Source organism: Arachis hypogaea, chromosome 20 (assembly GCF_003086295.3).
Source record: "Arachis hypogaea cultivar Tifrunner chromosome 20, arahy.Tifrunner.gnm2.J5K5, whole genome shotgun sequence".
NCBI classification, from domain to species: domain Eukaryota; kingdom Viridiplantae; phylum Streptophyta; class Magnoliopsida; order Fabales; family Fabaceae; genus Arachis; species Arachis hypogaea.
This window is the reverse complement of record NC_092055.1, coordinates 68,025,506-68,049,091: the sequence shown is the minus strand read 5'-3', so window position 1 is coordinate 68,049,091 and position 23,586 is coordinate 68,025,506. Positions and strand designations below refer to the sequence as shown.

Here is a 23,586-nt window from a genome sequence, read left to right as displayed (position 1 = left end):
TTAACATTCATAAACCACAATATCAAAAGACATATGCACTGTTCAAGCATTCATTCAGAAAACAAAAAGTATTGTCACCACATCAAAATAATTAAACTAGTTTCAAGGATGAATTCGAAACCATGTACTTCTTGTTCTTTTGTTTTTAGAACATTTTTTCATTTAAGAGAGGTGATGGATTCATAGGACATTCATAACTTTAAGGCATAGACACTTAGACACTAGTGATCATATAGTGAAGACACAAACATAAATAAAACATAAAGCTCAAAGATCAAAAAATAGTAAAATAAATAGACAAGGAGATTAAGGAATGAGTTCACCTTAGTGAGTATGGCGTCTTCCTCTTCTTGAAGAACCAAAGGTGCTTTTGAGATCCTCTATGTCTCTTCCTTGCCTTTGTTGCTCCTCCCTCATAGCTCTTTGATCTTCTCTAATCTCATGGAAAATGATGGAGTGCTCTTGGTGTTCCACCCTTAGTTGTCCCATGTTGGAACTTAATTCTCCTAGGGAGGTTTTGATTTGCTCCCAATAGTTTTGTGGAGAGAAGTGCATCCCTTGAGGTATCTCAGGGATTTCATGGTGGAAAATTTCCTCATGCTCTTGTTGAGGTCCATGATCTCTTGTTTTGCAATCAAATGCTCTACTTCTGAGCTATGGACCCTTGAGATGAATCTCTCCATCTCCCATGACTCAGAGGTGGAAGCAATTGCCTTCCCTTTCATCTTTCTTGAGGATTCTCTGGCCTTAGGTGCTATTGATGGTTATGGAAAAACAAAAAGCAATGCTTTTTACCACACCAAACTTAAAATGTTTGCTCGTCCCCGAGCAAAAGAAGAAAGAAAGAAGGAGAAGAAGAAAAAGAATGGAGGAGAGGGAGAGGGGTGTGTATTCGGCCAAGGGAAGAAGAAAGGGTGGTGTTGTGTGTAAAGGAAGAAGGAATGAGGGGTTTATATAGGGGTGGGGTGGGGTTTAGGGTTCGGCCATTAGGGTTGGGTTTGGGAGGGAAAAGAGTTTGAATTTTTGAGGTAGTGGGGTTTATGGGGAAGAGGGGATGGATGTGAGTGGTGAAGAGATGATAGGAAAGAGTGAGTGAGGTGATTGGTGAAGGGTATTTGGGGAAGAGAGTTATGAAAAGGTGTGAAGAGGAGAGAAGAAGGTAGGTGGGGATCCTGTAGGGTCCACAGATCCAGTAGGGCCAAGGACTTAACATCCCTGCTCCAATTAGGCGTGTAAAACGCCCTTACTGTGCAATCCTGGCATTTAACGCCAGACTGCTGCTTGTTTCTGGCGTTAAACGCCCAAATGTAGCCTGTTTCTGGTGTTTAACGCCAAGTAGATGCTTGTTTCTGGCGTTTAAATGCCAGAATGCTCCTCCTCCAGGGTGTGCTATTTTTAATGATATTTTTCATTCTGTTTTTGATTTTTCAGTAGTTTTGTGACTCCACATGATCATCAACCTAATAAAACACAAAATAACAAAAAGAAAATAAAATAGATATGATTAAATAACATTGGGTTGCCTCCTAACAAGCGCTTCTTTAATGTCAATAGCTTGACAGTGAGCTCTCATGGAGCCTTACAGATAATCAGAGTAAGGTTGGAACCTCCCAACACCAAACTTAGAGTTTGAATGTGGTGGTTCAACACCAAACTTAGAGTTTGGTTGTGGCCTCCCAACACCAAACTTAGAGTTTGACTGTGGGGGGCTTTGGTTGACTCTGCAGTGAGAGAAGCTTTTCATGCTTCCTCTCCATGGTTACAGAAGGAGAACCTTGAGTCTTAAACACAAGGTAGTCCTCATTCAGTTGAAGGACCAACTCTCCTCTGTCCACATCAATCACAGCTTTTGCTGTGGCTAGGAAGGGTCTTCCAAGGATGATGGATTCATCCTCATCCTTCCCAGTGTCTAGGATTATGAAATCAGCAGGGATGTAAAGGCCTTCAACCTTTAGTAACGCGTCCTCTACTTGTCCATAAGCCTGTTTTCTTGAGTTGTCTGCCATCTCCAATGAGATTCTGGCAGCTTGTACCTCAAAGATCCCAAGTTTCTCCATTACAGAGAGTGGCATTAAGTTTATGCCTGACCCCAGGTCACACAGAGCCTTCTCAAAGGTCATGGTGCCTATGTTACAAGGAATTAAGAATTTACCAGGATCCTATTTCTTTTGAGGTAATTTCTGACTATCCAATGCATTTAGTTCATTGGTGAGCAAGGGAGGTTCATCTTCCCAAGTCTCATTACCAAATAATTTGGCATTCAGCTTCATGATTGCACCAAGATATTTAGCAACTTGCTCTTCAGTGACTTCTTCATTCTCTTCAGAAGAAGAATACTCATCAGAGCTCATGAAGGGCAGAAGGAGGTTCAATGGAATCTCTATGGTCTCTAGATGAGCCTCAGATTCCTTTGGTTCCTCAAAGAGAAACTCCTTATTGGTCACTGAACGTCTCAGGAGGTCTTCCTCACTAGGATTCACATCCTCCTTCTCCCTTGTAGGTTCAGCCATGATGGTCAAATCAATGGCCTTGCACTCTCTCTTTGGATTTTCTTCTGTATTTCTTGGGAGAGTACTAGGAGGAGTTTCAGTGACCCTTTTACTCAGCTGGCCCACTTGTGCCTCCAAATTTCTAATGGAGGACCTTGTTTCATTCATGAAACTTACAATGGCCTTAGATAGATCAGAGACTATATTTGCTAAGTTAGATGGATTCTGCTCAGAATTCTCCATCTGTTGCTGAGTGGATGATGGAAAAGGCTTGCTATTGCTAAACCTGTTTCTTCCACCATTATTAAAGCCTTGTTGAGGCTTTTGTTGATCTTTTCATGAGAAATTTGGATGATTTCTCCATGAGGGATTATAGGTGTTTCCATAGGGTTCACCCATGTAATTCACCTCTGCTATTGTAGGATTCTCAGGATCATAAGCTTCTTCTTCAGAAGATGGCTCTATAGTACTGTTGGATGATTCCTTCAATCCATTCAGACTCTGAGAGATCATATTGACTTGCTTAGTCAATATTTTATTCTGAGCCAATATGGCATTCAGAGTATCAATTTCAAGAACTTCCTTCCTCTGAGGCGTCCCATTACTCACAGGATTCCTTTCAAAAGTGTACATGAACTGGTTATTTGCAACCATGTCAATGAGTTCCTGAGCTTCTGCAGGCATTTTCTTTAGGTGAATGGATCCATCTGCAGAATGGTCCAGTGACATCTTTGATAGCTCAGACAGACCATCATAGAATATATCCCGGATGGTCCACTCTGAAAGCATGTCAGAAGGACATTTTTTGGTCAGTTCCTTGTATCTCTCCCAAGCTTCATAGAGGGATTCATTTTCTTTCTGTTTGAAGGTTTGAACATCCACTCTAAGCTTACTAAGCTTTTGAGGAGGGAAGAACTTGGCTAAGAAAGTCGTGACCAGCTTATCCCAAGAGTTCAGGCTATCTTTAGGTTGAGAATCCAACCATATTCTAGCTCTGTCTCTTACAACAAACGGGAAAAGCATAAGTCTGTAGACCTCGGGATCAACCCCATTGGTGTTAATAGTGTCACAGATCTGTAAGAATTCAGTTAAGAACTAAAAAGGATCTTCTGATAGAAGTCTATGAAACTTCCAGTTATGTTGCATCAGAGAAACTAATTGAGGCTTTAGCTCAAAATTGTTTGCTCCAATAGCAGGGATTGAGATGCTTCTTCCATGTAAATTGGAATTTGGTGCAGTAAAGTCACCAAGCATCTTCCTTGCATTGTTATTATTTTCGGCTATGTCTCCTTCTTTTTCGAAAATTTCTGTCAGATTTTCTCCAGAGAGTTGTGCTTTAGCTTCCCTTAGCTTCCTCTTCAGAGTCCTTTTAGGTTCAGGATCAGCCTCAACAAGAATGTTCTTGTCCTTGTTCCTGCTCATATGAAAAAGAAGAGAACAGAAAATAATAGGGATCCTCTTTGCCACAGTAGAGAGGTTCCTTTATGTGAGTAGAAGAGAAGAATAAAAGAAGGGGAAGAAAAAAACTCGAACACAGAGAGGAAGATGGTGTTCGAATTTTAGGTGGAAGAGAAGTGTTAGTAGATGAATAATTAAATAGAAGGAGATGAGAGATGAGAGAATTCGAAAATTAATTAAAATAAAAAAATTATTTTTTTGTTTTTAATTTAAAATCAAAGTTATAATTCGAAAATTAAAAAGGAAAATGAAATTAAATTAAATTAAAGTTTAAAACAATTAGTTAATTAAAAAGGAATTTTGAAAAAGAGGGAAGGGATTTTCGAAAATTAGAAAGAGAGAGTTAGTTAGGTAGTTTTGAAAAAGATATGATTGAAACAAAAAGATAGGATTAGTTTAAAAAAGATTTGAAAATCAATTTTAAAAAGATAAGAGGTTAGAAAAGATTTTGAAATTGATTTTGAAAAAGATGTGATTGAAACTTATTTTGAAAAAGATTTGAAAAGAAAATTTTAAGATATTTGATTTTGAAAATTAAAGTTGATTACTTGACTAACAAGAAACAAAAAGATATGAATTTAAAATTTAAAGATTGAGTTTTTCTTATTAGGCAAGTAACAAACTTAAAATTTTTGAATCAATCACATTAATTGCTAGTAAAGATTTTGAAATTATGAAATAAAATAAGAAAAAGATTTTTGAAAATCAATTTGAAATTTTCGAAAATCATAAAAGAAAAATGAAAAAGATTTAATTTTTAAAAAAGATTTGAAAAAGATAGAAATTTTTTTTAAATTGAAAATTTGATTTGACTCATAAGGAACAACTAGATTTTAAAAATTTTTTGAAAAAGTCAACTCAAATTTTCGAAAATTTATGAGTGAAAAAGGGAAAGATATTTTTTTTATTTTTGAATTTTTAATGATGAAAGAGAAAAACATAAAAAAGACTCAATGCATGAAAAATTTGGATCAAAACACACAATGCATGCAAGAACACTATGAATGTCAAGATGAACACCAAGAACACTTTGAAGATCAAGATGAACATCAAGATTTATTTTTGAAAATTTTTAAGAAAAGAAAAACATGCAAGACACCAAACTTAAAAATTTTTAATGTTGAGACACTAACAAATTGAAAATGCATATGAGAAACAAGAAAAGATGCACAACAAGAAAATGCAAAGATCAAACAAGAAGACTTGTCAAGAACAACTTGAAGATCATGAAGAACACATGCATGAGTTTTCGAAAAATGCACAAATTTTAAGAACATGCAATTAACACCAAACTTATGACTTGACACTAGATTCAAGCAAGAAACATCAAATTATTTTTGGTTTTATGATTTTATTAATTTTTTTGGATATTTTTCGAAAATTAATTGGAAAAATAAGGATTTCAAAATTTTTAATAGGAATTCCAGAAATCTTGCAATGTTAGTCTAAAGCTCCAGTCCAGGAATTAGACATGGCTTACTAGCCAGCCAAGCTTTCAGTGAAAGCTCCGGTCCAAAACACTAGACATGGCCAATGGCCAGCCAAGCTTTAGCAGATGCAAATCAGACATACAACAGTTGATACTTCATCCAACTTCATTCTATGCTGATAAGTGGAAGCCCCAGTCCAAATGAATTAGACATGGCTTTACAGCCAGCCAGGCTTCAACATGCTTCATGAAACTCTAGAATTCCTTCTTAAAAATTCTGAAGAACATAAATTAAATTTTTTTCTTTTTTTTTTGAAAATAAAAAAATATATATTTTTTGTATTATTTTTGAAAATAAGAAATAAAAAAAAGCTTTAAAATAAAATAAAATTACCTAATCTGAGCAACAAGATGAACCGTCAGTTGTACAAACTCGAACAATCCCCGGCAACGGCGCCAAAAACTTGGTGCGCAGAAATTGTAATCATCAACAATGGCGCCAAAGACTTGGTGCTCTCAAACGTGAATCACACTTTGTCACAACTTCGCACAACTAACCAGCAAGTGCACTGGGTCGTCCAAGTAATAAACCTTATGTGAGTAAGGGTCGATCCCACGGAGATTGTCGGCTTGAAGCAAGCTATGGTCACCTTGTAAATCTCAGTCAGGCAGATTCAAATGGTTATAGAGAATTGATAATTAAAACATAATTAAAATATAAACTAGGATAGAGATACTTATGTAATTCATTGGTGAAAATTTCAGATAAGCGTATAGAGATGCTTTCGTTCCTCCTGAACCTCTGCGTTCCTGCTGTCTTCATCCAATCATTCCTACTCCTTTCCATGGCAAGCTGTATGTTGGGCATCACCGTTGTCAATGGCTACATCCCGTCCTCTCTGTGAAAATGGTCCAATGCGCTGTCACTGCAAGGCTAATCATCTGTCGGTTCTCGATCATACTGAAAATGATCCTTTTGTGTCTGTCACTACGCCCAGCACTCGCGAGTTTGAAGCTCGTCACAGCCATCCCTTCCCAGATCCTACTCGGAATACCACAGACAAGGTTTAGACTTTCCGAATCTCAGGAATGGCCATCCATGGGTTCAAACTTATACCACGAAGACTCTAATATCTCGGACTTGGTCCCCTGTATTAGATATCTAAGAGATACTCATTCTGTCTCATCTTCATGTAGAACAGAAGTGGTTGTCAGGCACGCGTTCATAGGTGAGAATGGTGATGAGCGTCACATAATCATCACATTCCTCATGTTCTTGGGTGCGAATGAATATCTTAGAATAGGAATAAGCTTGAATTGAATAGAAAAACAGTAGTACTTTGCATTAATACTCAAGGAACAGCAGAGCTCCACACCTTAATCTATGGTGTGTAGAAACTCTACCATTGAAAATACATAAGAACAAAGTCTAGGCATGGCCGAATGGCCAGCCCCCAAAACGTGATCAAAGGATCAAAAGACAATCCAAAGATGTAAATACAATAGTAAAAAGTTCTATTTATACTAAACTAGTTACTAGGGTTTACAGAAATAAGTAAATGATGCAGAAATCCACTTCCGGGGCCCACTTGGTGTGTGCTTGGGCTGAGCATTGAAGCTTTCACGTGGAGAGGTCTTTCTTGGAGTTAAACACCAGTTTGTAACCTGTTTCTGGCGTTTAACTCCACTTTGCAACCTGTTTCTGGCGTTTGACTCTAGAATAGGGTAGGATGCTGGCGTTGAACGCCCATTTTCGTCATCTAAACTCGGACAAAGTATAGACAATTATATATTGCTGGAAAGCCCTGAATATCTACTTTCCAACGCAATTGAGAGCGCGCCATTTGGAGTTCTGTAGCTCCAGAAAATCCACTTCGAGTGCAGGGAGGTCAGAATCCAACAGCATCTGCAGTCCTTCTTCAGTCTCTGAATCTGATTTTTGCTCAAGTCCCTCAATTTCAGCCAGAAAGTAGCTGAAATCACAGAAAAACACCCAAACTCATATTAAAGTCCAGAAATGTGATTTTTATTTAAAAACTAATAAAAATATACTAAAAACTAACTAAATCATGCTAAAAACTATGTAAAAACAATGCCAAAAAGCGTATAAATTATCTGCTCATCAGTCCACTTTCCAACGCAATTGAGAGCACATCAATTGTACTTCTGTAGCTCCGAAAAATCCATTTCGAGTGAAGGGAGGTCAGAATCCAACAACATCTGCAGTCCTTTCTCAGCCTCTGAATCAGATTTTTGCTCAGGTCCCTCAATTTCAGCCAGAAAATACCTAAAATTACAAAAAAACACACAAACTCATAGTAAAATCCAGAAATGTGATTTTTGAATAAAAACTAATAAAAATATAATAAAAAGCACTTAAAACATACTAGAAACTATATAAAAACACTGCCAAAAAGGGTATAAATTATCCGCTCATCACAACACCAAACTTAAATTGTTGCTTGTTCCCAAGCAACTAAAAACAAAATAGGATAAAAAGAAGAGAATATACAAAGAATACCAAACTTATCAATGAGCTCAGTTCCAATTAGATGAGCGGGACTTGTAGCCTTTTTGCTTCTGAACAGTTTTAGCATCTCACTTTATCCTTTGAAGTTCAGAATGATTGGCTTCTATAGGAACTCAGAATTCAGATAGTATTATTAATTCTCCTATTTCCATAGGAACACATAATTTACTTAATACAACTCGTGGCCAGCGAATTCTAAAGCCTTGTGGGCCCAATCCAACTCATTTCTGATGCTATTTAAGCCAAGGATTGAAGGAGAGTTAACATACTTTCACACATTAGTTTAGTTTAGGTTAGTTTTAGAGAGAGAAGCTTTAACTTCTCTCTAGAATTAGGATTAGGATTAGGTTTAGTTCAATAATCTAGATCTAGGTTTCAATTCATGCTTTCTTCTTCTTCTTCTTCTTCTTCTTCTTCTTCTTCTTCTTCTTCTTCTTCTTCTCAATTCTTTGTTGTTGCATTTATGATTCCTCTATTCTTTTGTTGTAATTTCCTTTATGTTGTTTCTATGCTTTATTGTAGATCTACTCATGTTCCTTCTATTTTCTTCCAATTTAATTTGAGGTAATTCATAATAATTGTGTTTCTTTTGATAGTTGTTATCAATTCCTTGCAATAAGTAGTTGTTAGATTTCATTGTTGTTATCAATTTACTTTGCTTTTATTTTATGCCTTCCAAGTGTTTGATGAAATGCTTGGTTGGATTTTAGTGTAGATTTTTCTCCTCTTGGCTTTGGTAGAGTAATTAGTGACGCTTGAGTTATCTAATTCCTTTGTAGATTGATAATTAGAAGTTGCTAATTGATTTGGATACCACTAAAGCTAGTCTTTCCCTTGGGAGTTGGCTAGGACTTGTGGAATCAAGTTGATTCATCCACTTGACTTTCCTCCATGATTAGAGGTTAACTAAGTGGTAGCAATGGACAATTGTGGTCACAATTGAGGAGGATAACTAGGATAGGACTTCTCATTCTCATATCTTGCCAAGAGCTTTCTTAGTTGTTAGTTTATTTCTTTTGCAATTTACATTCCTTGTTCCTTAACTCAAAAACCCCAAATATACTTCATAGCCAATAACAAAAACACTTTATTGTAATTCCTGGGGAGAACGACCCAATGTTCAATATTTTGGTTTATAAATTTAAGGGTTTGTACTTGTGACAAACAAAATTTTTGTATGAAAGGACTATTAATTGGTTTAGAAACTATACTTGCAACGAGAATTCATTTGTGAATTCTAAACCACACAAAAGTCCTGTCATCAAAATGGCGCCGTTGCCGGAGAATTGCAATGGTGTTATGTTATTGGTTATTGTATATATATGAATAGTGTGAATAGGTTTGTCTTTTGCTTGCTTCCTAGATTTTGTTAGTTTTATTTGTTTTTCCACTATGAATTCTCACTTTGGCTATGAGTTTGGCTCTAATTATGTTGTAGGAAATGTGGACTTTAATGACAACATGTACCAAGGATGGAACACTTCAAGATGGGAGGAGCCTCAAGGAATTGATCACTCCTATTGGCAACCACCTCCGGATACTTATAGGTATAATCACCATCCTAATGCATGTCAATTCAATGGCTATGGTGAATCTTTTTATGACAATCAATTACCACCATCATATGCCTATGACTTTCATCCTCAACATGAACCTCAACCATACTCACAAGCCTTTCCATACCAAACACCTTCCTATGATCCATATCCACCATATGACCAATCACACATACCATATTCTTATGACCATTATGAGCAAGAACCTCTAGAACCACCACAACCCTATCATGACTACTACCATGAACCACCTCAATGCACACCGTCTCCATACCCTTACCAAGAAGAACCACCTTCCTACTATGAACCCTCTCTCCAAATTGATGAGCCCTCTTATCTACTCCAAGCCCCAATGGATGATTCTCTCACCTTACTACTTTAAGGCCAAGCGGATATGCAAAGGAACACCCTAGAATTTGTGACTAATTTGTCTAAGGTAGTGCATACTTTAGCCTACCAATTCTTGAACACTCAAGGTGCTTCCATAGCCACATGTGAAGAATCAATTGAAGAGCATAGCATGAAGAAGAGATTGAAAATTTCGGTGGAAAATAAGGGATGCCACTTTATATTAGAGCAATTGGAGGAGCCTATGATTATCGAAGAAAAGGAAGAAGTGGTTGAAGATTTAGGAGATGTTGAAAGTCCATGGGAACATAGCATCATAGAGCACTCTTCCAAGAAGCTTGATATTGATGTTGAGAAGGGTGCGCAACCTCCAAGGCATATCATCGTTGGAGACTTGGAAGAGGTTTATCAAGAGAAGGATTCAATCATGGATGAATTTTTGTCTACAATTGAATCCTCTCCCATTGGACATGGAGTTGAAACTATAGAAGAATGTACACAACCTCCCATACCCTTGGTGAGTAATGAAGAAGAGAGTGAATTGGAAGAGAGCCATCAAAAGGAAAAAGTTGAAATGGTGTATATCGAAATTGAAGAATATGAAGAGGTTGATCAAGAGATGGATTCATTCATCAATGAATTCCTATCCAAAATTGAATCACCTCTCATTGGGCAAGAAATTGAAGTTCTTGAAGACAACACCAAGCCAAGTGATAAAAGGGAAAAGGTTGAAATTGAAAAGGCTTGCGAAGAGGTGGAAACAACTAAAGAAGAGCCTAAAAAAGTAGACCTCACATTGTCAAAGTGTGGGGAGGTCTCCCTCCCCAAGTTACCATTCAACACAACATTCAAGTGGATAAAATTCTTATCCCTAAGCTTTACTTTCTCACTTGAATATAGTTTGATTGAAAATGATGGTCAACTTAGAGCTCTTTGTGGAGTTAAAAGTAGAAGAGAGTTGTGTAGTGGTTGGAAACATCGCTCTAAGTTCTTGATGGTTGCTTGCTCAAAGTTGCATAGTAATGATTGGTGGAGAACCAAATTGCATGGGTCTAGGAAGTTGTTTGGAACCTTTCATGAGAATTCTAAGGTCATGCCACCCGGATGGAATGATGATGACCAATTTGGGGACGGGTGTCAAAACAAAGTGTGGGATCCCGGATCGCACAAGGAAAATCAAATTTGGGAGCCCATGGTTTGTGAAGAACTCCATCCAAGTTTGAAGATATTAAAATTGAAGAATGGAGCTTATTGGAGATTCAAGCATTGGTGGATGTTCAAAGATAGCTTCAAGCACAAGGCACCTTGAGAGGAGCTCCCCATAAGTCCAACTTAAGGACAATAAACAAAAGTATTAGGTGGGAGACACCCCACCATGGTAAAATCTTTCTTTTTTTCTCTTTTGCACATATTGGTTAAAATAGTTTAATTTCATGTTTTGATTGATTTGTTAAGTTTGTTTGGTAGTTTAGTATGTTAAATAAGGTTTTATGGTGTTTTGGTAGTTGTATGGAGGTTTGGAATGCTTGGATTGGTGCAAAAACATAGAAAAATTTTGAAAAAAAAAAACAGAGCACCATCCGCGCGTACACGTGCATCAAGCATTTTCGCCTATCCGCGCGCACGCGCCATGTACGCGTACGCGTGGATTAAGAAATTCCACCCAAGCCCAAAACCCGAGAGTTGTGCGAACGCTGTGTGTGCTTTGTGCCAACCACTCGCGCGTACGCGTACATGATGCGTACGCGTCACTCTCAAAAAAAAAATCCATCGACGCGTGCATGCCATGCACGCGTACGCGTGGATTTGCACCCTGTTTTTCTCCTTTCTCCTTTCTCCTTTCTCCTTTCTTCTTCTTTCTTCTTTTCTTCTTCTTTCTTTCTACCTTTCTCCTTCCTCTCTTGAAAAAAATAAAAAAAATTAATAAAAAAATATAAATAAATAAATAAAATACTAAAAAAAAACAAATTTTATTTTCTTCCATTTTCTTTTATTGCATTTGCTTACTTTCATTCATTGCATTTTAATTTTGATTTTGTAGCTTGTTGTAATTTTCTTTTTTTAAGTTTCTTATTTTAATAATGGTGTTGAATTTTCCTATTCAATCGTTGAGAATTTTTTGCATTATTTTGGTGCCTCTTGACTTGTTTGCTATTGTTGGGTGATGAAACTTTTAAATCAATGCTTAATCTTGTATGACTCTTGTGTCTTTGTGCATTGATATGACCTAATATTGTTTTTCATGACCCACTATTTCTTATTTGAACTTGATGCTCAATATGTTCTTCATGCTTTGATTTTACTCTTGCATCAAGTGTTAGTTCATTTGCCCTTTGCCTATATTATTTTCTCACTCATATGTTGTAGCTACCATGTAGTGAGAACCTTACCCTTATTTGGCATTAGCCCCCCCTATGTTCTCTTTGCTTTAATATCTTTGTTATAGGCTTAATTTTCTTTCTTTTTCTCCCCTTTTAGGTTGGCCACCAAGAAGGGAGAAAAATGAAAAGCTTTTAAATGGGGCAACAAACAAGTCATCCGCACAACCTTTCGAAGAAGCTCATCAATTGTAGCGACCCATCCACCTTGCTCTTCTTTGCATGCACCGAGGACGGTGCAATCTTCAAGCGTGGGGAGGTCGTTCGACCGATCTCCATGGGTAACAATTTCCTTTTCAACACCAATTTTTTTTATTATTTTCTTCATTAGATAGTTGTTGCATTACATGATAGGTTGCATGTTAGCTAGAATTTGTACATATTTTTACCACTTCTTTCCTATTAGGACTACTTGGTTAGGGTGACGATTTCTTTTCCAAGAAATTGTTTTTAGGGCAACCTACCAATTTGAAAACTTTTTATTGAACTTGCTTGAAAGAATTTATTTTGGAACATGGTTTTTGAGCTAAGAACACAAGCTTGTGAGATTTGAGCCTAATGGTGTGGTTACATCTTATAACCACTTATTTTCCCTTCTTGTGTGCATTGTTCTCTTTCTATGATTGTGATCTTTGATTTGTTTGATTCTTTATGTCCATTATTTTGTGTTTTCATGCATTTATATGATTGAGGCCATCATTTTATTTAGCTCACTTACCCAAATGGCCTTACCTTTTATCTTCCATTGTTAGCCAATTTGAGCCTATGCTTAATCCACTTTGTTCATAATTTTAGCACATTACAAGCCTTAAAGTGGAAAACAATAAAAGTCCTTAATTTGGATCTTTGATTAGCTTAGGCTAGTGTGTGTGTGTGTATCATTTAAATGTGGGAAATATTGGGACATTGGGTGAATAAAAAGGTAGTTTTGTATTTTTGTTGTAAATATTTGGGAATTGGGTACATGCTCATGTGTAATGAATGTAAAACCTTATGCTTTGATGATCTTGTATATAAAAAAAAATGAGAAAAAGGAAAAGGAAAAGAAAAAAATAATATGGAAAAGAAAAGAAAAAAATAGAAAGGGAAAGAAATAAAGAAAAAGAAAGAAATAAAAGGGGACAAAATGCCCCAAAGCAAAGTTCAATAAGGGTCAATGCATAAGTGTTATGAAATGAAAAGGAATACATGAGTATGTGAAAAAGTGAGAAAAATGGGTAGTTAGGTTAGCTTTGAAATTGTATAGGATGTCATAGGTTAGGTGGGAAGTTTAAGCTTATTAAGGATTCAAATTTCAAGCTCACTTAACCATATATGCATCCTACCTTGACCTTAGCCCCATTACAACCTATGAAAAGACCTCATGATACTTGTATGCATGCATTGAATAAATGTTGATTGTTAGAAGAAGAACAAATCTTAGAAAGCATGATTAGGGGATAATTGAGAGAATCGACCCTACACACTTGAGCGACTAGAGTGCAAACACTTCCGGTGAGTGTTCAATGCTCAATTCCTTGATTCCTGGCTTTCATGAGCATTCTTCTTGCAAGTCTACTTGAACTTCATTTTGATATTTAAATTAGTAGGATTCATGAGTCGTCATGGGACCTTAGCCCTACTTGTGAATGTATGTCTTGGAGATTGATTTATTTTTAACCAAGTAGGTAGAATCATTTCGCATTTAGTTGCATTCATATAGATAGATGCATATAGTTTAGGTTGCATTTAGATTAGTTCACATTGAATAAATGTTGATACCCTTTGCTTTCTCTTGGTTTAAGCATGAGGACATGCTTGGTTTAAGTGTGGGGAGGTTGATAAACCCCATATTTAGGGTTTATCTTGTGTTGAATTTAGAGGATTTTGTCAACCTTTCTCCCATTTATCCAATGAAATAGCATGGTTTTGTAAATTCTCCTTTAATTGTGCTTTATAGTGAAAACATGCTTTTTTTAGGTCCTTAATTGTTTAATCTTGATTTACCTTTGATTCCATTAGATTCCTTGATATGTTTGTTAAGTGATTTCAGATTTAGGAGGCAAAGATCGGATCAAGGGAATGAAGGAAAAGCATGTAAAAATGGAGAACTCATGAAGAAATGAAGGAATCGCAAAAGCTGTCAAGCCGACCTCTTCGCACTTAATCGGCCATAACTTGAGCTACAGAGATCCAAATAATACGGTTCTAGTTGCGTTGGAAAGCTAACATCCGGGGCTTCAAAATGATATAAGATTTGCTATGGTTGCATTCTGCATAGGGACGCGCACGCGCACAGTACACGTACATGCCGATGGTGCCACATAATTTACTTAATGCAACTCATGGCCAGCGAATTCTAAAGCCTTGTGGGCCCAATCCAACTCATTTCTGATGCTATTTAAGCCAAGAATTGAAGGGGAGTTAACATACTTTCACACATTAGTTTAGTTTACATTAGTTTTAGAGAGAGAAGCTCTAACTTCTCTCTAGAATTAGGATTAAGATTAGGTTTAGTTCAATAATCTAGATCTAGGTTTCAATTCATGCTTTCTTCTTCTTCTTCTTCTTCTCAATTCTTTGTTGTTGCATTTATGATTCCTCTATTCTTTTGTTGTAATTTCCTTTATGTTTTTTCTATGCTTTATTGTAGATCTACTCTTGTTCCTTCTATTTTCTTCCAATTCAATTTGAGGTAATTCATAATAATTGTGTTTCTTTTGATTGTTGTTATTAATTCCTTGCAATAAGTAGTTGTTATCAATTTACTTTGCTTTTCTTTTATACCTTCCAAGTGTTTGATGAAATGCTTGGTTGGATTTTAGTGTAGATTTTTCTCCTCTTGGCTTTGGTAGAGTAATTAGTGACGCTTGAGTTATCTAATTCCTTTGTAGACTGATAATTAGAAGTTGCTAATTGATTTGGATACCACTAAAGCTAGTCTTTCCCTTGGGAGTTGGCTAAGACTTGTGGAATCAAGTTGATTTATCCACTTGACTTTCCTCCATTATTAGAGGTTAACTAAGTGGTAGCAATAGACAATGGTGGTCACAATTGAGGAGGATAACTAGGATAGGACTTCTCATTCTCATATCTTGCCAATAGCTTTCTTAGTTGTTAGTTTATTTCTTTTGCAATTTACATTCCTTGTTCCTTAACTCAAAAACCCCAAATATACTTCATAGCCAATAACAAAAACATTTTATTGTAATTCCTAGGGAGAACGACCCGAGGTTTAATACTTCGGTTTATAAATTTAGGAGTTTGTACTTGTGACAAACAAAATTTTTGTATGAAAGGACTATTGATTGGTTTAGAAAATATACTTGCAACGATAATTCATTTGTGAATTCTAAACCACACAAAAGTCCTCTCATCAATGATCATATGAAGTCACAAAAACAACTACAAAAAATCAAAGCAAAATCAAAAACAGCATTAAAAACAGCACACCCTGGAGGAGGAGCTTACTGGCGTTTAAACGCGAGTAAGGGTAGCAGAATGGGCGTTAAACGCCCAGTCTGGCACCTGTCTGGGCGTTTAACCCCAGAAAAAGGCACCAGACTGGCATTTAACGCCAAAAAAGGGCATCAAGCTGGCGTTTAACGACAGAAAGGGAAGAAAAGCTGGCGTTAAACGCCAAAAATGGGCAGCAACCTGGCGTTTAACGCCAGGATTGGCACTCCAAGTGGCGTTTACACGCCAAAATGGTGCAGGGATGAGAAATCCTTGACACCTCAGGATCTGTGGACCCCACAGGATCCCCACCTACCTCAACTCTCTCTTTCTCTTTTTCACACCTTCCCATAACACCCTTTCTCAAATACCCTTCACCAATCACCTCCACCACTCTTCCCCCAAAACACCCACCTCACAATTCAAAATTCAAATCCTTTCCCTCCCAAACCCAACCCCTAATACACGAACCCTACCCCTCTCTCCACTCCTATATAAACCCCTCATCCCTCCTTCATTTTCACACATCATAAACACTTCTTTCGTCCCCTTGGCCGAACCACTCACACCTCTCCATCTCCTCCATTTTCTTCTTCTTCTAGGGGCATTTCCTTAGCATCCCTCTGTACCTCTCCCAGGCATTGTAAAGAGAATTTTTTTTTTGCAAGCTTTGTTCTTCACTGCTTTTTCTTGCTTCAAGAATCAAATTCATGATTTTTCAGATTATCAATAACATCTCTCCTTTTCATTATTGTTTCAAGAGCCAACAATTTTTAACATTCGTAAACAACAAATTCAAAAATATGCACTGTTCAAGAATTCATTCAGAAAACAAAAGGTATTGTCACCACATCAAAATAATTAAACTAATTTCAAGATATAATTCGAAATCATGTACTTCTTGTTCTTTTGTAATTAAAACCAATTTTTTTATTTAAGAAAGGTGAAGGATTTATAGGACATTCATAGCTTTAAGGCATAGATTCTAAATTTTATTAATCATGAAATAAAAAAATAAGACTTAAAATAAACATAAAAGCAGACCACGAATAATAGAAGAAAGAAAATTAAAAACATAAAAATAAATGACCCTTAAAATTGATCTCTAATAACAAAAGTTATCACAAAGTTAGGACTCAACAACCTGAATTGGGGGAGGTAAGTACTCCTTCAAGTTGTGGGACGCCTGGCTCTTCAAGGGAGAGGTTCTGGCGCTTCAGCTCCTATAGCTCACGCCCTTGCTTCTCCTGTTCCTTAAGCAGCTTGCAAAGCATCCTATTTTGATTTTGTTTTTCCACCTTAAGTTAATCCATATCTTATTGCAGCTTGATGATAGATACTTCTAGGCGGGTCCAGTAGTCAATCTGAGGGATTTCTGGGAGCAACTCCTGCGCCCTCCTTTTGATGGAGTTATCTTGCACTTGTTGTCCTTCCATTGACTTCTTGGTGATTGGGTGCTCGACTAGGATGAGCTCATCTACTCCCATCTTTACCCTAGCATCTTTACATAGTAGAGAGATTAAGCTTGGGTAAGCTAATTTGGCTTCAGTGGAGTTCTTATTTGCAATTGTGTAGATCTCACAAGAAATTAGATGATGAGTCTCCACTTCGTTTCCCAGCATAATGCAATGAATCATCACTGCTCTTTTGACAGTGACCTCAGAGCGGTTGCTAGTGGGCAGTATGGAATGCCCAATGAAGTCCAGTCAGCCCCTAGCGACTAGTTTGAGATCTCCTCTCTTGAGTTGGTTTGGGACACCTTTTGAGTTGGTTATCCACATGGCTCCAGAGAGGCATATGTCCTCTAGAACTTGGTCCAACTATTTATCTATTCTCACCATTCTCCTATTAAAGGATTCTAGATCATCTTGCAGTTGAGGCAGCTTGAAAACCTCCCTTATTTTGTCAAGGTGGAAGTAGATAATCCTCCCTCTGACCATAGTTCGAAAGGTATGGAAGGCAGTTCTAGTCATTCTCTGCTTATCTGTCAGCCACAGATTTGAGTAGAATTCCTGAACCATGTTTCTTCAAACCTTTGTTTCAGGATTGGCTAGAATTTTCCAACCTCTGTTTCAAATCTGTTCTTAGATCTCCGGATATTCGTCTTCTTTCATATCGAACTTAACTTCTGGGATCAATGACCTCAAACCCATTATTTTTTGATAATGGTCTACATGTTCTTTGGTTAAGAACCTCTCTTGATTCCAAAGTGGCTTTGGAGTATTCTCTTTCTTGCCTCTTGAAGTGGTTTGTTTTTCCTTAGGGGCCATGATCTTAATGAGTCTTATCTCGGTGATCACGGAAAAATACACCAAACTTAGATGTTTGCTTGTCCTCAAGCAAAAGAAAGGAAAGGAGAGAAATAGGAGGAGATTCAAATTCGAGTTGTGGAGGAGAGGGGGGTGGCCGAACGTGTATTTAAAAGTGGAGGGTGGGGTTTCAAAAATTTTGAAAAAGATATGATAGAAAGATATGATTGGTAAAAAAATTGAATCATGATATGAAAAAGATGAGATTTTAAAATTCAAAAGATATGAAAAAGATATAAAGAAGTTAAATCTGAATATTTGTTGATGCATCTAAGAATTAAAAGAAGATATGATGAGTTGGAAAATATTTGGAAAGGAATTAAAAAAATAAATGAGTTTTTGAAAAAGATTTGGAAAGGATTTGAAAGAAAATCGAAAAGGGATTTAGAAGGTTATTGAATTTTTGAAGATTGAGTGTGAGTGATGAAAATTTGTAACATGTTTATGCAGAAAATTATGAATTAAAATATGAAAGTTTGAAAAAAATTTGAAGTGGAAACGAAATCTCCTCCCCCTGCCTTTTCTGGCGTTAAACGCCCAGAATGGTATCCATTTTGGCGTTTAGCGCCCATATGTTGACCATTATAGGCGTTTAACGCCCAGCCAGGTATCCTGGCTGACGTTAAACGCCAGAAATCTTTTATCACTGGGCGTTAAACACCCAGAATGGTATCTTTACTGGCGTTTTAGTGCCAGTGAGCTCCTTTTCTCTGTTTTATGCTCTGAATTCTTCTGTAACTCTGTAAACTCCTGCAATTGATAATTAACCTTGAAGATAATTTATATCAAACTCCTATAATTATTATTTAAATAACAAATAAACTTTGCTAATGGCTGGGTTGCCTCCCATCAAGCGCTTCTTTATTGTCTTTAGCTGGACTTTACTGAGCTTTAATCTAGTCTCAGTTTTGAGCATTCTTGCTCAACATTGCTTTTAAGATAATGCTTTACACTCTGTCCATTAACAATGAACTTTTTGTCAGAGTCAATATCCTGAAGCTCTACATATCCATATGATGACACACTTGTAATCACATATGGTCCCCTCCACCGGGATTTTAATTTCCCATGGAATAATTGATGAACGGATAATTTATACGCTTTTTGGCATTGTTTTTAGTATGTTTTTAGTAGAATCTAGTTACTTTTAGGGATGTTTTCATTAGTTTTTATGTTAAATTCACATTTCTGGACTTTACTATGAGTTTGTGTATTTTTCTGTGATTTCAGGTATTTTCTGGCTGAAATTGAGGGACTTGAGCAAAAATCAGATTCAGAGGTTGAAGAAGGACTGCTGATGCTGTTGGATTCTGACCTCCTTGCACTCAAAATGGAGTTTCTGGAGCTACAGAACTCAAAATGGCACGCTTCCAATTGAGTTGGAAAGTAGACATCCGGGGCTTTCCAGCAATATATAATAGTCCATACTTTGCTTAAGTTTAGATGACACAAACTGGCGTTCAACGCCAGCTCTCTGCCCAATTCTGGCGTCCAGCGCCAGAAACAAGTTGCAAAGTGGAGTCCAACGCCCAAACTGGCACAAAAGCTGGCGTTCAACTCCAGAAATGACCTCTCCACGTGTAGACTTCAAGCTCAGCCCAAGCACACACTAAGTGGGCTCCGGAAGTGGATTTATGCATCAATTACTTACTTCTGTAAACCCTAGTAGCTAGTTTATTATAAATAGGACTTTTTACTATTGTATGAGACATCTTTGGACGCCTAGTTCTTAGATCATGGGGGCTGGCCATTCGGCCATGCCTGGACCTTTCACTTATGTATTTTCAATGGTAGAGTTTCTGCACTCCATAGATTAAGGTGTGGAGCTCTGCTGTTCCTCAAAGATTAATGCAAAATACTACTGTTTTTCTATTCAATTCAATTTATTCCGCTTCTAAGATATTCATTCGCACTTCAACCTGAATGTGATGAACGTGACAATCATCATCATTCCCTATGAATGCGTGCCTGACAACCACTTCAGTTCTACATTAGATTGAATGAGTATCTCTTAGATCTCTTAATCAGAATCTTCGTGGTATAAGCTAGATTGATGGCGGCATTCATGAGAGTCCGGAAAGTCTAAACCTTGTCCGTGGTATTCCGAGTAGGACTCTGGGATTGAATGACTGTGATGAACTCCAAACTCGCAAGTGCTGGGCGTAGTGACAGACGCAAAAGGATAGTAAATCCTATTCCAGTATGATCGAGAACCTCCAAGATGATTAGCCATGCAGTGACAGCGCATCGGACCATTTTCACAGAGAGGACTAAGATGCAACCATCGACAAGGGTGATGCCTCCAGATGATTAGCCGTGCTGTGACAGAGCATTTGGACCATTTTTCTTTCTTATGAGCAGGGACAAAGAAAAAGGCATTCTTGTTGAAGATGATCCAGAACTTGAAAGGACTCTGAAGAGAAAACTAAGAGAAGCTAAATTACAACAATCCAGAGACAACCTTATTGAAAATTTCGAACAAGAAAAGGAGATGGCAGCCGAACCCAACAACAACAATGCAAGGAGAATGCTTGGTGACTTTACTGCACCTAATTCCAATTTACATGGAAGAAGTATCTCCATTCCTACCATTGGAGCAAACAATTTTGAGCTGAAACCTCAGCTAGTTTCTCTGATGCAGCAGAACTGCAAGTTTCATGGACTTCCATCTGAAGATCCTTTTCAGTTCTTAACTGAATTCTTACAGATCTGTGATACTGTTAAGACTAATGGAGTAGATCCTGAAGTCTACAGGCTCATGCTTTTCCCTTTTGCTGTAAGAGACAGAGTTAGAATATGGTTGGATTCTCAACCCAAAGACAGCCTGAACTCTTGGGATAAGCTGGTCACGGCTTTCTTAGCCAAGTTTTTTCCTCCTCAAAAGCTGAGCAAGCTTAGAGCTGATGTTCAAACCTTCAGACAGAAAGAAGGTGAATCCCTCTATGAAGCTTGGGAAAGATACAAGCAGCTGACCAAAAAGTGTCCTTCTGACATGCTTTCAGAATGGACCATCCTGGATATATTCTATGATGGTTTATCTGAGCTATCAAAGATATCATTGGATACTTCTGCAGGTGGATCCATTCACCTAAAGAAAACGCCTGCAGAAGCTCAAGAACTCATTGACATGGTTGCTAATAACCAGTTTATGTACACTTCTGAGAGGAATCCTGTGAGTAATGGGACGCCTATGAAGAAGGGAGTTCTTGAAATTGATACTCTGAATGCCATATTGGCTCAGAATAAAATATTGACTCAGCAAGTCAATATGATTTCTCAAAGTCTGAATGGAATGTAAGCTGCATCCAACAGTACTCAAGAGGCATCTTCTGAGGAAGAAGCTTATGATCCTGAGAACCCTGCGATAGCAGAGTTAAAATACATGGGTGAACCATATGGAAACACCTACAATCCATCATGGAGAAATCACCCAAATCTCTCATGGAAGGATCAAAAGCCTCAACAAGGCTTTAATAATGGTGGAAGAAATAGGTTTAGCAATAGCAAGCCTTTTCCATCATCCACTCAGCAACAGACAGAGAATTCTGAGCAGAATCCATCTAGCTTAGCAAATTTAGTCTCTGATCTATCTAAGGCCACTGTGAGTTTCATGAATGAAACAAGGTCTTCCATTAGAAATTTGGAAGCACAAGTGGGCCAGCTGAGTAAAAGGATCACTGAAATCCCCCCTAGTACTCTCCCAAGCAATACAGAAGAGAATCCAAAAGGAGAGTGCAAGGCCATTGAATTAATTACCATGGCCGAACCCACAAGAGAGGAGAAGGACGTGAATCCCAAGGAGGAAGACCTCCTGGGACGTCCAGTGATCAATAAGGAGTTTCCCTCTGAGGAATCAAAGGAATCTGAGGCTCACCTAGAGACCATAGAGATTCCATTAAACCTCCTTATGCCATTCATGAGCTCTGATGAATATTCCTCTTCTGAAGAGAATGAGGATGTTACTGAAGAGCAAGTTACCAAGTACCTTGGTGCAATCATGAAGCTGAATGCCAAATTATTTGGCATTGAAACTTGGGAAGATGAACCTCCCTTGTTCACCAATGAACTAAGTGATCTGGATCAACTGACATTGCCTCAGAAGAAACAGGATCCTGGAAAGTTCTTAATACCTTGTACCATAGGCACCATGATCTTTAAGGCTCTGTGTGACCTTGGTTCAGGAATAAACCTCATGCCCCTCTCTGTAATAGAGAAACTGGGAATCTTTGGGGTGAAAGCCACTAAAATCTCATTAGAGATGGCAGACAATTCAAGAAAATAGGCTTATGGACAAGTAGAGGGCATGTTAGTAAAGGTTGAAGGCCTTTACATCCCTACTGATTTCATATTCCTAGATACTGGGAAGGATGAGGATGAATTCATCATCCTTGGAAGACCCTTCCTAGCCACAGCAAGAGCTGTGATTGATGTGGACAGAGGAGAATTGATCCTTCAAATAAATGAGGACAACCTTGTGTTTACAACTCAAGGATCTCTCTCTGCATCCATGAAGAGGAAGCATAAAAATCTTCTCTCATTGCAGAGTCAACCAGAGCCCCCACAGTCAAACTCTAAGTTTGATGTTGGGAGGCCACAACCAAACTCTAAGTTTGGTGTTGAACTCCCATATCCAAACTCTAAGTTTGGTGTTGGGAAGTTTCAACAATGCTCTGAACATCTGTGAGGCTCCATGAGAGCCCACTGACAAGCTATTGACATTAAAGAAGCGCTTGTTGGGAGGCAACCCAATGTTTATTTATCTAATTTTCATTGTTTTTCATGTTTTATTAGGTTCATGATCATGTGGAATCATAAAATAAATATAAAAATTGAAAACGGAATCAAAAACAGCAGAAGAAAAATCACACCCTAGAGGAAGACCTTACTGGCGTTTAAACGCCAGTAAGAAGCATGTTTTGGGCGTTCAACGCCAGAACAGAGCATGGTTCTGGCGCTGAACGCCAGAAATGGCCAGCATTTAGGCGTTTGAACGCCAGAAATGCACCCTGGAGAAGAGCTGGCGCTGAACGCCCAGAACAAGCATGGTTCTGGCGTTCAACGCCAGAAATGGGCAACAAATGGGCGTTCAACGCCCAGAACAAGCACCAATCTGGCGCTGAACACTCAGAGTTATGTGCAAAGGCATTTTACATGCCTAATGGGTGCAGGGATGTAAATCCTTGACACCTCAGGATCTGTGGACACCACAGGATCATCTCAGGATCTGTGAATTTCACAGGATCCCCACCCACCTCACCCTCTCTCTCTCCATTCATGGTCATCCCTTCTGTTTTCCATTCACCACTTACATCCATACACACATCCCTCCATCTCCTCCATATCTTCTTCTTCTTCATCTATTCTTTCTTCTCTTGCTCGAGGGCGAGCAATATTCTAAGTTTGGTGTGGTAAAAGCATAAGCTTTTTGTTTTTCCATTACCATTAATGGCACCTAAGACCAAAGAACCTCAAGAAAGAGGAAAGGGAAGACAATTGCTTCCACCTCTGAGCCATGGGAGATGAAAAGATTCATCTCACAAGCCCATCACTAAGAAAAGGATGGAGCAAACAAGAGAGCACATTCATGGATCTCAACAGGCACATGAAGAAGCTCACCATCAAGAAATCCCTGATATACCTCAGGGGATGCACTT

The 23,586-nt window shown here is 37.9% G+C and overlaps 2 non-coding genes across 2 annotated transcripts; one reads left to right on the top strand and one right to left on the bottom strand.

Annotated features, from left to right (window-relative positions):
- Positions 1-3,272: 3,272 nt before the first annotated feature.
- Positions 3,273-3,380, top strand: LOC112788334 (small nucleolar RNA R71). The gene has a single exon (XR_003195702.1). It is a non-coding gene; the product is annotated as a small nucleolar RNA R71 (small nucleolar RNA).
- Positions 3,381-20,822: 17,442 nt separating this feature from the next.
- Positions 20,823-20,930, bottom strand: LOC112787682 (small nucleolar RNA R71). The gene has a single exon (XR_003195081.1). It is a non-coding gene; the product is annotated as a small nucleolar RNA R71 (small nucleolar RNA).
- Positions 20,931-23,586: the final 2,656 nt, after the last annotated feature.